Raw genomic sequence first — 17632 nt, forward strand, 5'->3', positions numbered from 1 at the left:
AGGCAAGAAGGCCGCTGCCTCCCACTGTTTTTACCTAAATTCTAGCAGCTTTTCATAAATAAATGGTTCTCTCTTTACTGTTTGCCTTTCGTTGATTTCTAAAGCTCAGAAATGCTTGGGGGATTTGCTTTGACAATTTTGTACAGTTTTACATTTGGCTTTTGAGAACAGGATTTGCTGACTTCTTCCTTCCCCCATGGCCCAAAGTTCTACCTTCAAATCATGCATTCCTTATTCCACAGTGGACCCTTTTCCACCATTTAGTTTCTGCTCTGGGGAACAATTTTGACACATATGCCTGACTACAGTGGTGCAAGAGACAGGGTTGAACCTGTCCCAAATAAACAAAACAAGAGAATCATGATGGATTTCAAAATGCAAATTTTACAGTTGTTTAAGCCACCTTACCAGTGGTCTAGGACTACTAAATGATCTATAAAGGAAGGTAAAGATTAGAAAGCAGTCAGCATATTATTAATGGGGATTCACAATATCCTTGTTATTATAAGTGGCACCATAACATTATGGCATCCTAAGAGCATAGAGACCTAGTAGCCCTGACCGATAGTTGTGTGCAATGGTGGCTAAAACAATGGACGTAAAAATATCATGATTTCTGATCATTTTAAGAGAAAGGATTATTGCCTTTGTTCAAGATTGGGGTTACCTATCTTCATCCCCCAATAGTCCTAATTCAGCTCCATGTCTGCTTCCAGAAACACATATCCCTCATAAAATACAGCATGCCAGCCTATTCTCTGCAAGAATGCGTAGGTGTTTTATTTGAAGGGGGATCAATAGAGAAGTTTGGTTTCAGGATTGATAGACAATCTCACGAGAATTCAAGAATGGGAAACAATAACACCAGGATTCATAGGATGGGATCCAAAAGGTCAGGACAAGGCTATCCACCTTGGCTTTAAAGCGGGTTCATGCCAGTGGGTCTCTGCTTCTCCCCTTATCTTATTAGTCTTCTTCCTCTTATAAACCAGCTTTGTTTGCCCATGGTCTCTCTACTCCCACAAAAGGCCACATGGCTTTGGTTTGGCATGAACTGACTTTTATCTGTCTTTACAGACATTACAGCTCTTCTTCCACAACAGACTTAGTCATTTAGTGCTCATTTTGCAATTCTCAAAAGAAAGAGTCTGATTCATCCATCTTGGATCAGTAATCTCGGGCCAGTGGGTCAAGCTTATTGAAGTACTTCTGATATTCTATGGCGATCCTCTCAGCAGGGGTCATGGGTGGAGATCTCCTTAGGAAGGCGCATAGACTGGGAATGAGGGCAATGACTGACATCTACAATATAATTGGTTTCTTCCTAAAACTCACTCTTCCTAAGTGAGTTTTCTCTATTCTTCAAATGCTAAAACTTTGTTGGATTTTCTCTAAGGCAGATACACTCAGAATTTGATTGGGGTGAGCTCCTGAAATTATTTTGATAGCAAATACTAGATATTGTTTTATTTTCAACTTTTCCATCTCACCTTTGTTACAGATCTCAATTTTTGGTTACAGACCATTTAGCATAAACGGTTACAATATATAATTTTAATTAATGCGTGGAAATACATAAGAATTAAATTGAGGACAGGAGAAGGCACTTCATGTGAGCGAAAGAGCATAGCAAAATTATGGAGGCTGAAATGATCATGGTTGATGTAGTTTCCTAGGGCTGCTGTAACAAATTACCACAAACTGGGTGACTTAAAACAATAGAAATGTATTCTCTCACAGTTCTGGAAGCTAGAAGTCTGAAAGCAAGATATTATCAGGGCCATGCTCCCTCTGGAGACTCTAGGGAATAATCCTTCCTTGCCTCTTCCTAGCTTCTCATAGTTGGCAATTCTCGTTGTTCCTTGATTTTCAGCTACATCAGTCCAATTTCTGCTTTTGTCTTCATATGGTTGTCTTTGCTCTGCATGTCTGTGTCTGTCCAAATCTCTTTCTCCTTATAGGGATACTAGTTATTGGATTTAAGGCTCTAACCCAGTATAACTTCATCCATACATCTGCAAAGACCCCATTTCCAAACATGATCATATTCACAGGTACCAAGGGTTAGAACTTCAACAAATCTTCCTGGGAGACACAATTCAATCTACAACAGCCCAGTTAAGACACTCCTGAATGAAATGGAGCACATGTACTATGGAAAAAATGAGGATAATCATGAAAATGGAATTCATGAGACCTGGGTCATAAATATTCATGGTGCAGATGCTACACCATATTAATCAATTCGAAAGGTGTCTTTCCCAAAATAGCCTACATAAATTTGAAGTATTAGAAGTATCTCATTTAGAACTCTTCAATAGTGTTGAGTTTTGTTTGATTATTCTTTGGTGCTATCGTTTCTTCTTCCTACTTTGCTGAGAATTTCCAAAGATTTTCCTACATCTTCCCCAACATTTTTGGATTCCTGACTGTTACCAGATATATATTATCTATGCTCTTATCTAAAGCCTATCCATAACTTTGTACCCTAAATCCTATACTTCAGCAAATCCCCCCTCCCTGACTTTCCTATTTTCACTCTCAACTGGATCATTCCCATTAACATGCATAAAGATACCATTATTTTGCACATCTCAAAAGAACTCTTGAGTCTATTTTATCTGACAGATCCTGCACAAATGGTTTTGTTCCCTTTCTTCCCCTTTGTCCCCTTGAAAGACATCTATATTCCCTTCACCAAGTCCTCTCCTGCACACTCCAATCTGACTCTCACCCCACCACTCCACTCAAAGTGTTCTGGTCATGGTTATCAATAGCTTCCACATTGCTAAATCCAACGTTCAAGTCTCAATCTTCATCTTTCTTGACCTATCAACAGCATTTGACACAGTTGACTACTCTTGTCTTGTAGACACACTTGCCTTCCAGGACACTACACTCTTCTCAATTTCCTTTCACTTCACTAGTTGCTCCTTCTACTCATCTTTTTTGGTGATTCTTCTTCAACTTCTTAATATTTGAGCATACTAAAGCATCCTTGGATCTCTTTTCATACACACACACACACACACACACACACACACACGCACACGCACACGCACACGCACACACTTTTGGCATCTCATCCAATCTCTTGGCCTTAAATGCTCCAAAATATATATCACTGGTCCAGACCCCTCTCCTGTACTTCAGACTACATTACTAACTGCCAATTCAATATGCTTGAGTGTGTAATAGACATTTCGAACTCACCACATCCAAAGCTGAAGTCATCCTGCCACCAAACCTGCTCTGCTTTTAGCATCTCCACCTCTGATGATGGCAACTCCATTCTTTCAGTCATTTGTGCCAAAAATCTTAGTCTTTCTTGACTTCTTCCTTCTTCTCACACCCCATATGGAATCCACAAAGATTTGCTGTTCAAAATATAAAGTACATTCAAGATATAATCAGAATCAGGACTTCCCTGGTGGTCCAGTGGTTAAGATTCTGTGCTTCCACGGCAGGGGGAGAGGGTTTGATCCTTGGTCAGGGAACTAAGATGCCACATGCCATGCAGCCTGGCCAAAAAAAAAAGAAAAGACAGAAAAAAAGATATAATCAGAATTCTACCACTTTCTCCATCTCCACTGATATATCCTTATAAATGCACTATCATCTCTCACCTAAATTATTACTTTTATGTTCTTCCAACTGGCCCACTTCTACCCTTGTCCTCCTACAATTTATTGACAACATAGCAGCCAGAGTAAAGTTGTTAGAATTTAAGTAATATAACATGTCTCTTCTGCTCAAAATCCTCCAATGCCTCCTCACCTCATGCAGGGTAAAAGCCAATGTCTTTACAGTGGCCCATAAAGCCATATGTGAATTGGCCTCTTGAAAACTTGAACCTCATTCTATTTTCTCTGTCACTAACTTCACACCAGCCATACTGCCCTCTTAACATTCATCAAATGTGTCAGGTTTGCCCTTGCCTTCGGGCCCTTGCAACTACTTTTCCTTCTGCTTAAAATGCCTCTTCTCCAGATACTTGCATTTCTAATTCCTCACTCCTTCAAGTCTGAGTAATTATTACCTTCTCAATGAGGCATATCCCAACCTCCATCCACACCCCAAGTATTCATTACTTTGTACTACCATCTATTTATACAATATTTCTTATGTTTATTGTTTATCATCTCCTTCCTTTACAATATTAGGTTCGTGAGAACAGAAAATTTTGTCTGTTTGGTCACTGATGCATTTCAAGCACCAAGAACACTGAATACTTGTTGAGTGAATGAATGCTTTAACTTTTAAGGCTAGACCAATAGCTTCTGAAGGCAAAAAGAATTTTTCTTTTTCCTCTAGTGATCTCACCAATTAAGGTATAATTATGACTAGTGTAACACCAAAAACTGCCTTCAAGAAATATACCTCATCACTGACACTAGTGGAGAAGAGCTTCACAGTAATGCTAAGCGGCATAACAATTTATTGGTCTTGGATAGGTTACTTTAAAGTGGTTGTAAGCTGCAATGATTAATGGTCCTTCACCTTATTGTGCAATGCAGCATGGCAGGGGTGACACTATCTCTTCCTTGGTATACAGCTGGACTCCACTTCTCAGCCCTGGGAGTCTTAGGGAGGTTATGAGTGTAGTTCTGGACAGTAGAATATGGTAGAAATTCAACAGAATAGGATTGCGCTTTCCAGGCTGAGTCCTTACGTTTCCCTTGTGATTTTCTTCTCCCTTGTCCCCTGGTCGGAAGGAGAGGATGCAGTGGAGGATTCAGATGCCCTAGAACATGATGGAATCACCGGATGAAAGGAGTCTCTGAATCACAAGGTGGAAGACCATTCACCAAACTCTTCACTGGACAGCGACGTGAATGATGGCTAAAATCTTTATAGTTTTATCGCACTGATAATTGGGGTTGATTTTTATATGTATTCCACCATGACCAATTGAGCCAGTACCTAATATTGTCTCAGAAAGGTAGGATGAAACTTGATTATGCAAAGCTATGAAAATGGCCTGTGTTAGCATCAAGGAAACTTGAAATCTCTGGCAAAAATCTTTGCTTTTAACTAAAATGCTCCAATATATTAGCATTTTTTCTTGGAATAAATAGGTTGGTGCTTTTTGGACCTGAGATGTGAATCTCTGGCCTAAGTTAGGGTTCCTCTTTGAATTCAATGGCAGTGTCAATAGGAAAGCACCAACCTATTTATTTAGGTTGGTGTTTGTGCTTGGCACCACCTGGCTGCAGTTACATCGCTCAGCACTAAACACGCTGGCTGTGTCAGAGTTGGGTACTGTCATTCTGATGAAGTGGGGAGTGTGTTGGCCTGGTAGGAAGCCTTTTAAATTGAATGACAAGGTTTTTCTTATTTGTTACATCCCCAGGCCATTGTCAAATCATATAATGCCAGCCCAGGAAAGTAATTACAGAACTGTTGCGAGGCTGTTAGCAGCTGCTTTTCATTTTTCCCCATTGTGACTGGGATGTGGTGGAGAAAAATTGGGATGACTAAGAACCACAACATAAACGCCACCCAATCTGCTGGCCAGTCACATGTGGCACTTACATTTAGCCAAGGGAAAAGAGCAGGTTCCTGAATTGTTACTAGATGTAGATGACAAATATAATGAAGAATCTACAGCCAACTATCAGAGGCCTGGTCATGAGGACAGGTGGATTTCATTTATTAAATCATTACCAAAATCATCAGGCCACAAAGTCTAATTTCTAAAAACAAAATCCTGTGTTGACCCCACTGAGCTACCCCTTTTCCTCTTAGCTGTTTCTCTTCTTTCTAGTGTTTTCTTTATTATTTGTGTAAGGACCACAATGAACCTTCAGCTAACAATATGTAATTCAAAGTTTCCAACAATAAATGCAGATTCTCATAAAGAAGCAACTGCAAAGATATATGAAGGGGAAATGGACAATATTAAATGCATTTTCATCTTACCACCTTATTTTAATTTGGTCCTTTCAAATAAGAACTTTATAAGCTGGCCACTGCTTATTTTCAAGGTTAATTTATTTCCTAAACTCTACTGAGTGAAGAATGGTATTACTTTTGACAGGCTACTGATTTAAAGTAAAATATGTATTGTTTTAAAGTTATAACTGTTTAAAGTTAATGGAAACTTCTTAAGATTCTTAACACAACCGAATGTTGTGTTTCCAATCAGGTGACAAACTAATCAGGATGAACCTTAAGTGATTATTCATCATTCATTTTCTCTGAATGAAATTGTTTAACTAGCATGTAGCTATGCTAGCATTATTATGTTCACATATAACACTTTCTTGTTATGAAAGTCATTACTTTCCTCTCCTTGGTTACTGAAATAAAATAAATACATTTATATGTCTTCTAGAGGTTGCAGAAGGAAGTTGCTTCCCTATACTCTAGACAAAATTCCTTCTACTAACAATGCGTTACTACCTTTCATGAAATAATTTATTTCTAAATGATGAAAGTGGTCAAAGGCTTAGGATCCAACAATATCCCGAATGAAAATAATTAGATTTGTGGTAAAGATAAGAGTGAGGTTTGAAACCTGTCCGTACATATCACTAAATAGAAATAAATTATGGCTTGTCAAAAATGACAGATTTCAACAAGGTGCTTCCTTTTCACTTTGAGTAAGACCTTTCTCCACCCAGCAATTAACTTTATTCCCATTAATATTCAGTAGCATTGACAAGGTTGACAGAGTAAAGCTGGGTTTTATAAAATTAAAGACAGATTGATAGAGACTCATTACTTTGTCTAATAATTTCACCATCGTATGTTAGATCTTAATAAATAAAGAACAAAGCTGTTGACTGTAGCATTGATTTGTTGTGCCAGGTAAAGGACTCAAATTTTCTGTGTATATTTTCTTTTGGTGATTCATAAATTTATTTTTGAAAATAAACAGTAATTTTGCCTAAAGGGTTACAGAGGTGACACGATAATACATTTATAGCATACCAGAATATGCTTAGCACTGGCATAGTTTTCTTTAGGTATTTCTTCACAATCTATAAATAATAATTATGCTACACAGTTAAATTAAATAACTGCACTTAATTAAATTAAATGAGTAACTGCACTTAAACGACCCTTTGATTATAGATTGAGAAAGCTTAAGCGCAAGTATATGCTTGTGGTGTGGTAGAAAAAGAGCAAATAATTAACTAACAGCTCACGGGAACATGAAAACCAAACATTTTGGTCCTCCTCCATTTATGATATAAAAGTTAGAAATAAAGTAGAGCAGGTTTCACAAAGTTTCAAGATGTGTCAAAGATGATGTTGCTTAGAGACATAACATCTGTTCTGTTTTTGTATTTGTCATATTTCCTAAAAAAAAACTGAAAATGAAACGTTGTGCTTTTCCAAGCTTATGGACACAGTTTTTTTTGTGTGTTTTTTTTTTTCATACAGGACACTTTGGCTGAGTTCAGCTTTGCTTTCTCTTCTAGAACTGTGAGAAAAAATTCTCACCATTGGTGAGAAAAATGTGATATACGCCTAACAAAATCAACTTGCATTTTTTTTCTGGAAGTTTCTAAGTTTTTCTTTCCCTCTGCCATGACAGGTGACTTCTCACAGGTGAAAGTCTGTCATTTTCCCTCAAGAGTTCTTTTTCCTTTAACCATTATATAGCTCAGTAAATTTTTTGCCAGGGGCAATATTAGTGAGTTCTGGATGTATTACTGATGTGGAATTTTGCCACTTGTATTTATTTTCTGTGCTATGACAACCTACTGTTCTGTGGTAGAAATGACACAATTTTAGTTCTCATCAAATTCATAGTTTCTGCAAAAGTCTAATTTTTCAAAAGTGAAAATTCATGTAGTGAAAATGGAATCATTTCACACAGTTCTCACTTTGGCCCCAAGCACATGCACTGAATAGCTCTACTCTTCATTCCCCCATTTTTGTCAGTATCAAAGTCTGAAGATGGGCAAGTTATACCTGAACACCCTAAGTAGGGAGTTTGTAATTAAGTTGCAACAATAATAACTCTGGATTTAATTTTCCTGCTTGTTGAGTTTCCTCTTTTGGATCCCTCTCTGATGTTCCATATCCCTTAGCTCCTATTTCCCATGAGCCCTTATCTCTTCTCTTCATAGCAGTCTACTTCTCTGATTTCAGCTTTCTTCAGCTCCCTTGCTTCCTTTCAAACTCCCCTTTAAATTATCAATGCTAATGTTTTCCTTCAGTTATAGTCTTATTTTCCTCTTAATTATTCTGTTTTCTAATCCATTCATGAACTTGCTCCTGCTTTTCATTAATGAAGACTTTGTAGAGATGACAGCAGAAGAACAACTGCATTCATTTGTCAGTCATTTATTGAGAATTTACTATGTGCAAGACACTGTGGGAGAACACAAAGATGCTCTATACACCATCACTTCTCTCAATAGCAGCTGATGCTCAAATAGCACCAACTATGTGTCCGACAATGATCTATGTGATTTACAATATCAACTTGCTTGGCCCTCCCAACATTCCCTATGTTTTTTTCTTGCGGTACGTGCGCCTCTCACTGTTGTGGCCTCTCCCGTTGCGGAGCACAGGCTCCGGACCCGCAGGCTCAGCAGCCATGGCTCACGGGCCCAGCCGCTCCGTGGCATGTGGGATCTTCCCGGACCGGGGCACGAACCTGCGTCCCCTGCATCGGCAGGCGGACTCAACCACTGAGCCACCAGGGAAGCCCCCCTATGTTTTAATATTCAGGTTTTATTATTATTCAGGTATGATGAGGCCAACAGACCAGGAGATGACTGCCATTGAAAAGACAGTTTGTTACTCACAGTTCCCAAGAGAGGGGGACTCGTCACACTGTGCAGGGCCACACAAAGAAGCACCAGGATCAATTAGAATATAAAAAGAGTAGAAGGAAAATGTGGGGAAGAGCTTTTATTGTGGTTTCCATTGGGAGGAACAAGCAAGGCATGATAAAAAGGTTTAAGATTGGCTAGTTGGAATGATTTCAGGTAGTTCTGGGGTGTAGGGGCTGTCCCAAGTTGCCTGATGCCTGGCCTTGGGGTGACTGAGGCAGGGAAGTATTGGCTTGCAGTGTAAGAGCCTGATAGAGGAGGTAGGAGAGGGTGTAGGCTTTGGATTGGGTAGTTTGCATGTAAGAGCCATACTCACAGACTAGTCATTTACTATCTCTCAGAACTGGCTAGCCCTGGGAGTAAGGTAAGTCTCCAGTGCCAGTAAGGTCCCACATATCAAATCATCAGAATAAAAATAAGTACGTAACACACCCTAGAGGCACGGTACTAGTATTATCAAAGCCACATAAGCTAATAAGTGGTTGAATCTAGATTTGGACCCTGTAGGTCTGTCTCACATTCTTAATTCACATTCTTAATTCTATGCCCTGTTGCTTCACCAAGGAACTTGGATTTTGTAAAGGAAATTAAAAATATGCAGTATATATGTGATGTCATCTAAGTCCTGTAAAAGTAAAAAGGGGCTTCAGAACTCAGTGGAGGGAGATGTTAATCAGATTGGGGCTCAAGCAAAAGTTCAGAAGGAACAACAATTGAATGTGCATTTGAAGGGTAGCAAAGATGCCCACAGACATGAAGAGGTCATTCCAGGCAAATGGAATTGCCTGAACAAAAGTGTGAAGATCTGGAAATCTATGAATGGATTCAGGGAGTTGCAAACCACCCACGTGGCATAAGCAAAGCCTGTGCATAGGAGATTGATGCAAATGATACTGGGAGATCAGAATCAAGAAAGTCATGAGTGAAATAATAAGGGATTTGGACTTAATTCAGGGAAAAAATGAGGAAGAGTAAGAGGTATAATATATACATTTATATATATATGTATTATATATTATATGCAGTATGTACATTATATATACATATATATACATATACATATACATTCAGTATATATATAGGAGGTCTTTGAGTAGCAGAGTAACATGATCAGAAACCCATCATCACAAGAAATTCAGAAGATAAAAGAGTGGAGATACCGATGGTCACTAAACTAAAAATAAGTCCTAACAGACCAGACTTATTTGTCTATAAGAAAAAGAGGGAAATAATCTTAATTGAAATAAGGATAACATGCCAAGACAAATTACAGACTTTGGAAACAGAGAAAATGATGAAGTATGATATTAGCACGAACAAGATAAGCCTTATTTATAAGCGCAATGTCAAAATAATTCCCAGTGTTATGATGGGATAGTGACAAAGTATCTCTGAAAACATATCTCCTGCCTTGAATTCCTCCACATGTTGAGGCTCGCTATCAGTCTCTGGCACTTAGAAAGACCCAGGAGATCATATCCTTTGCTAAGCTATGGGGGATGGAGGGTGCACTGCAAAAAGAAGCAGTAATACAAGAAACCAGTGAAAAACTATGACAGAGAATCTATGTACACTGGCAAAAACAGACAATCCTCAAAATAAATAATTCCAATATGTAACTTTTATAATCTAGATTTATCATTGTTATTCACAAAATTTTTTAAATGTGATGGCAATAACATAAAATATAAAAACAATCTTTATTAATAAAATTCAACAAGATCCCTGTATCTTGTGTATCTTCACTAATTTAACAATTTTTAATTCTAAGTCTGTTAAAAGGAGTCTCAGGTTTCCTTTGTTATATATTTGCATGTGGCGGCTATGTGGGCCAACTGACACTGGTAAGTTATATAGATGACTCAATTATAATGAGTGGCACTGTTTTCTTGATGTGATTTTCTGAAATGGCGAATATCACTCAGAAAACATAGTGCAATATTCCATTGATATAAACAGTACTGCATTCCTGGAAATTTGAGTTTATAACTGTAAGGAAGAAACTTTGTTGTAATATGTAAAATTATTTTCTAGTCTCTCAAATAATTGTAAACGATTTTCCCCCTACACAAGTATTAATTTCAAATTTCAAAAATTTGAAAGTCATGTACCATTAACTCTCTACTGTGTAAAACTGACACATGCATACTGGGACATCTACCATCTCTGTCCACCCACACCCTCTAAATAACATCATCCTCTATTTGCTATGAAAAATAAAAATGATCACATCACTTAAAAATTCTCCCTGTAAAGAACTACTGATTTTTTTTTTTTTTTTGCAGTACACGGGCCTCTCGCTGCCATGGCCTCTCCCTCTGCGGAGCACAGGCTCCGGACGCACAGGCTCAGCTGCCATGGCTCACGGGCCCAGCTGCTCCGTGGCATGTGGGATCTTCCCGGACCGGGGCACGAACCTGTGTCCCCTGCATCGGCAGGCGGACTCTCAACCCCTGCGCCACCAGGGAAGCCCAGAACTACTGGTTTAAGTAATGGAGCTCAATGTAAGGGAGATCCCTGCCATAAGACATACTCAAGCATATGCTAGAACCTCTTTTCGGGGAAATGGTAGGCAGAATTCAAGCACTGGGTGAATGGTTGGACTTGATCAAGGTTGAAAAATCAAATGCTTACAGACACAAAGCAGGTATGAGAAATGTGTAAACTGGGCCAAGAGAAAGACAATAGAGAACCATGTGGTCTGTGTGACCAGTTGTCCCAGCACCATTTGTTGAATGAATATTCTTTCCTCATTGAATTGTCTTCGTACCCTGTCAAAAATCAATTGTTTATAAACATGAGAGTTTATTTCTGGACTATCAGTTCTGTTCCATTGATCTATATGTCTATCCTTGTGGCAGTACCACACAGTCTTGACTACTATAGCTTTGTAATACTTTTGAAATCAGTAAATGTGAATCCTTCAACCTTATTCTCCTTTACCAAGATTTTTTTTTTTTTTTTGCTTGTTCTAGATCCCTTGAATTTCCATATGAATTTTAGGGTCAGCTTGTCAATTTCTGCAAAGATGCCAGCTAGATTTCAGTAGGGATTACACTGAGTTTGTAGATCAATTTCAGGGATAGTGCTATTTTAACAATATTGTCTTCTGATCCATGAATATGGGATGTCTTTCCAATTATTCAAGTATTCTTAAATTTCTTTCAAAAATGTTTTATAGTTTTCAGAGTGCAACTTTTGTACTTCTTTTGTTATTCCTATTTTATTCTTTTCTAAAAGTTTTCTGAAACTATTCTAAAAATAGTTTATTCCTATTTTATTCTTTTCAATCTGGATGTCTTTTATGTCTTTTTCTTACCTAATTGCCCTGGTGAAGTCAGATTAGTTTTTAAAACTTATCTATTTTGTTTCCTATTTCTTTTACTCATTATTTATTAACTTGGTTCAATCAAACCAATCCTCTCCCTCTCTCTTTCAGTACTTTGCATCTTCTGTTATCTTTTGAACCTTTCATAATTTAATCCTTCAAAGAAAACACCCCTGATTAACATGACCCTAATACTCCAGAGGTTTTTTTTTAATCCACACTATTCTGACACTCTCATGGTCATAGTCTGGATTGCCATTTATTCTGTTACTGTTCATGATCTGGGACACTTTATTTCTCAAATTAAATTGTAAGCTCTGTTGAGTAGAGTCAATATTTTCAACTTTAAAGTTTTCAAAAAATCCTAACAGAGTCCTATGCATAAATAAATGGCTCAGAAATGTTTTTAATTTGCTTTCCTTCTTTCACAGAGAAGTAATTCAGTGAAATAAAAGAGTACTACATTGTCTTGAATCCTGAGTTTCCTGCCTAAATTCTGTATGCTGAGTGATTAATTTACATCTGAGTCTCAGTTTTTCCATCTGTAAAATGAGAGTAAAAATGTCTAACTTGCTAATAATGATTAGAACCAGGCAAGTAAAACATACAGCCCACGGCAGGCATTTGGTACCTGGCATGTGCTTTCAACATTGATAAAAGCAATGTGGCAATTAAAAACTAGGCTTATTCCATTGTCTATATGTGCCACATCTTCTCAGCCATAAAAAGAAATGAAATTGAGTTATTTGTCACTCTGTCATTCAGAGTGAAGAAAGTCAGAAAAAGAAAAACAAATACCTTATGCTAACACATATATATGGAATCTAAAAAAAAAAAAAAAAGGTCACGAAGAACCTAGGGGCAAGACAGGAATAAAGATGCAGACCTACTAGAGAATGGACTTCAGGACACGGGGAGGGGGAAGGGTAAGCTGGGACGAAGTGAGAGAGTGGCATGGACATATACACACTACCAAATGTAAAATAGCTAGTGGGAAGCAGCCGCATAGCACGGGGAGATCAGCTAGGTGTTTTGTGACAGCCTGGAGGGGTGGGATAGGGAGGGTGGGAGGGAGGGAGACACAAGAGGGAGGAGATATGGGGATATATGTATATGTATAGCTGATTCACTTTGTTATAAAGCAGAAACTAACACACCCTTGTAAAGCAGTTATACTCTAATAAAGATGTTTAAAAAAACAAAAAAAAAAAACTAGGCTTAGAGTTTTTGTTTTAGAAATAAAGGAAAAGGGAGAATGGAAGCCATTTAAATGGTTACAAAAGGTATTTCAGATTCTAACTATTTTTATTACAATGTCATATCTAACTCTTCCTTATCAGTGCCTTTTTTTCCTTGGAACTCTCACCATTTTTTTCAGGGGGAATATACAGCAACAAACAGAAAGTGTGACACACAGATGTGCACAGACAAACACACACACATACACACAACAAATATTATTTCTTATTTTATAAAAATGTCTGTCATCTTACACTGAAAAACAGAGGAATAATGTCAAGATGCAATTTACTGAAAGTCAATATTTAATGTCAAATAGAAGAAAGATGAAAGGGCTCTACTCTAAGTCATTGCTTCAGTTTGAAATTAAGTGGGAAACCTTGGAAGCTACTTTTACTGTTACTAGGTTCACATTTTGTAGCAGTTAACCAGAGAAAAGTAATGCAAAATGTTATATGCTGATTTTTCCTTCTCCACAAACTACTGAAATAATTCTCTTTGTAAAAGTAAAAATCTAACCATCAGTAAAGTTTAACCAGAGAAATGATACGAATAGGTAAAAAGCAATATTTCAACTTCTTGAAATTTATTAAAGTGGAGATTCATTTTCTACATCATCTTTAATGAGGAAATATTTAATTTAAATAAATATATTCTAAATAGAGCAAGTCAACAGATGTATCAGAGTAAATTAAAAAGTTGCACATTCTTGGGCTTCCCCCTTGGCAGTTTTATTTTTGGATTTGCCCTCTGTGGGTGACTGAATAATTTTCAGTCTTTATAGAGATTTAGAAAAAAAAAGTCTGAAAGGTTATTTCATATGTACTGAGGAAATTATGTGTATCATCAAAGTCTAGTCAGGAAACAGAAACCACCTGAGTAGTTAAAGAGACTTTAATGCAGAAAATTGATTCCGTGGGTGATGAAAGAGCTGAGACACCAAACAAGGGACACTGGGGCAACCCAAAGATTAACAACAGCAGGAAGCCACCCTTGCCCACAACTGACGGGATAAAAGGCAAAGGCAGTGTTCCCAGCACTAGTGGAAGCTGGAACCATAGTTTGGCCCACCTGCCAAGAGTTGGATTCATAAAGCTGCTGGCAGGGAAGGAGGAAGAGAGATACCCTGGCTTATTCCTCCCTATTGCCCCCTCCACAATCCAGTCTGAAAAGCATGGGAACCAGAGCTGCCTCTTGACACAGAGCAGAGCAGGGGGAGGGCAGGGAAGGGGTGTGAGAGCAAGCAGATCCAGGACACACACATCATATAATTACCTGCTATGGTGGGGCTGGTGGAAGGGTGTGAGGACTGGTAGTGAAGAAAGGAACGTGGAATGAGTTGTAGCATTTATATTTTGGTAGAGGATATAAAATGGACCCTGAAGCTTTTATTCTTTTACGGGAAAATAATCAACCTGTTTGGGACCTATTCTGTCTCTTGAGTTTTGCATTACACACTAGGCTTATCAATGCCGCTACAGTCTCATTTCTAGGTGGACACCTGGGAGCAGGGGCCACAACATTACCCTGTCTCACAACAAACTTCTGGTATTCCAGTATGATACCACAATGTTCTCGTGTTTTGCATACACACACGCACACACACATTTTAACTGACAGAAACATGATAGAACGTAAAATGTGATGGCTTCAGGAACCAGCTTTGTAAATTGTGCAACATAAGTTGTGATCCCAATGTTCTGTGAGAGTGTAAGATTCAAATCTATTCATCAAGACACTCTTTTTAAAGTAAATTTATTTATTTATTTATGGCTGTGTTGCGTCTTTGTTGCTGCTCCCAGACTTCCTCTAGTTGTAGCAAGCGGGGGCTACTCTTCGTTGAGGTGTGTGGGCTTCTCATCGTTGTGGCTTCTCTTTGTTGCGGAGCATGGGCTCTAGGCGCAGGCTCAGTAGTTGTGGCTCATGGGCTCTAGATTGTAGGCTCAGTAGTTGTGGTGCATGGGCTTAGTTGCTCCGTGGTATGTGGGATCTTCCCGGACCAGGGCTCAAACCCATGTCCCCTGCATTGGCAGGCAGATTCTAAACCACTGAGCCACCAGGGAAATCCCAAGACACTTTTAATATAATGAAAACTTTTATGGGTCAGGGGAAGACGTATCACAATGAGGTCAGATTTTGCTTCCCAAGCTATTTGGTCAAGAGGCCACATACCCCAGCTACTGATGGATTTGCTGAAGCCAACAGAAACAGGTTGGATGGGAGAGGAGAGAATGTGACTGCATTAGACCATGGGTGGGGGCAGAGAAGGACCCATTAGGACCTCCAGCTGGTTCCTATTCACTGAAGTTAGGGACTGACTCCTGTCTGGTGTGCAAAACCATTAAGGGGATATTATTACCCTTCATCTGATCTTGACAAGAGAATATTTTATGATTAAAATAAAAAGACAAACTGATTAAGCTGCATCTGGGTTAACTTTCCTAAATAACAAATTGGCAGACAGCCTGGAAACAATGTAAATTCTGCTGCATTAAAATTACAATCACAGCTGATTTTTCTTCTACCTAGTTGGCTACTGAGAAATAAAATTTTGATGGTTGTATGCCTCATGTAGAAAGGCAACATATAGTAAATTTTCACAGAAATTCCCATAGATGGGACTGGAGGTAACCACATAGGAAAACGGGGAGCCAGGAGAAAAAGCTACAGCGAGTGCTGGCCCTTTCCAGAGCACCTTCATACTCACAACACTGTTCTATTAAAAGGTCAAGAAAGGAGGCTTGCCAAGAACCCCTTCTTTTGGAAAGGTAAATACAGGAGTTTATTTGCATATTAAGTAATCATAGAAACATTTTACAGTATAGCTTTCATTCACTAAAAACTGGCACATGATAGTTTATTTGCATAAGCATTTTTCTTCCCCGACTGAACTTAGAACCCAGGGAACATGTTGCAAGAAAAATAACAATAAAATATTTTCTCTACCAACTTTGAAAAAAAGCCAAAGGAGTAACATCGTGGTGTGTTTGTTTGGCATCAAATGTGTTTTGACTTATTGTCTTTAGAAAGGGCCTAAAGGTTAAAAAAAAAAAAAAGGGAAAATAAGTCAAAATTGACTTTGTTTCAAGTCATTATGTACAACAGTAGTTTGGGATCATGCAAGACAGAAAAGTTTGGAAGGAGAGGTCATAAGAGAAAGGTAAGACGACTTCATTTTGAAAGATGTCCAACACATACTTAGAAATATAAGATTGGCTCCCTCTTTCACAAGGCATCTCAGAGGAAAAGCAGCTCCTTCAGGATGAAGATAGGTATCTTCTTCCCAGTCACTAGCCGCCAGAAACTCACTGAAATAGACAATGAACAAAAACTTCATACCTTTGTTAAGAAGCCTATGGACACAGAAGTTGCTGATGATGCTCTGAGTGAAAAGTGGAAGGGTTATGTGGCTTGAATCAGTGGTGGGAATGACAAACAAGGTTTCCCTATGATCCAGTGTGTCCTGATCCATGGTCATGTTCATCTGCTACAGAGTAGGGGGTTTTCCTGTGATAGACCAAGGAGAATAGGAGAAAGAAATGGTAATTTGAGTGTTCTTAACTTGGTTATTTTTTAAAAGGGAGAGTAGGAAATTCCTGAAAGGATACTGCTGTGCCTCATTGCTTAGGCCCCAAAAGGCTAAAAGCATCTGTAAAGTTTTCAATCTCTCTAAAAAGATGATGTCCATCAAGATGCTGTTAGAAAATCACTGCACAAAGAAATTAAGAAACCCAGAACCAGAGTGCCCAAATTCTATGTCCTGTTACTCCATGCATTCTACACACTGCTCTGAAGAAACAGCTTACTAATAAAAAGAAGGAAGAGGTTGAAGAATACGCTAAACTTTTGATCAAGAGAATGGAAGACCAAGGAGAAATGCCAGGAACATTTCCAAGAGACAGAGGCTACTCTCTCTAAGAGCTTCTATGCTAGTCTGAGTCAAGTCAAAAATAAGATTTTCTAAGAGTAACAAATAAATAAGATCAGATTTAAAAAGAAAGAAAGAAAATATGGTATCAAAGCTTGGAAAAAATCAGGAGTGAAAATGTAAATTCTTTGCAAACACAGATAACATAAATAAAGTTAGAAGAGAAACAATGGGCAAGAAGGTTTGAACCACATATAAGAAACGAAAGATTGGTTTTCAGTAAACTTCTACCAATTAATAAGAAAAAGGCAAAGACTGAACAAGAATTTCACAGCGGAGGAAACAAAAATGATCAATAAACATAAGGAAAGACACTCAGTCCATTAATAGCCAAGGGAATGG

General features: G+C 38.3%; 1 pseudogene; it reads left to right on the forward strand.

Annotated features, from left to right (window-relative positions):
- Nucleotides 1-16113: 16113 nt before the first annotated feature.
- On the forward strand, nt 16114-17350 carry LOC113623000 (40S ribosomal protein S6 pseudogene; annotated as a pseudogene).
- The last annotated feature ends 282 nt before the right edge of the window (nt 17351-17632 follow it).

Source organism: Aethalodelphis obliquidens, unplaced genomic scaffold, assembly GCF_003676395.1.
Source record: "Aethalodelphis obliquidens isolate GAN/ISIS:26980383/991018 unplaced genomic scaffold, ASM367639v1 scaffold10, whole genome shotgun sequence".
Taxonomy (NCBI): Eukaryota; Metazoa; Chordata; class Mammalia; order Artiodactyla; family Delphinidae; genus Aethalodelphis; species Aethalodelphis obliquidens.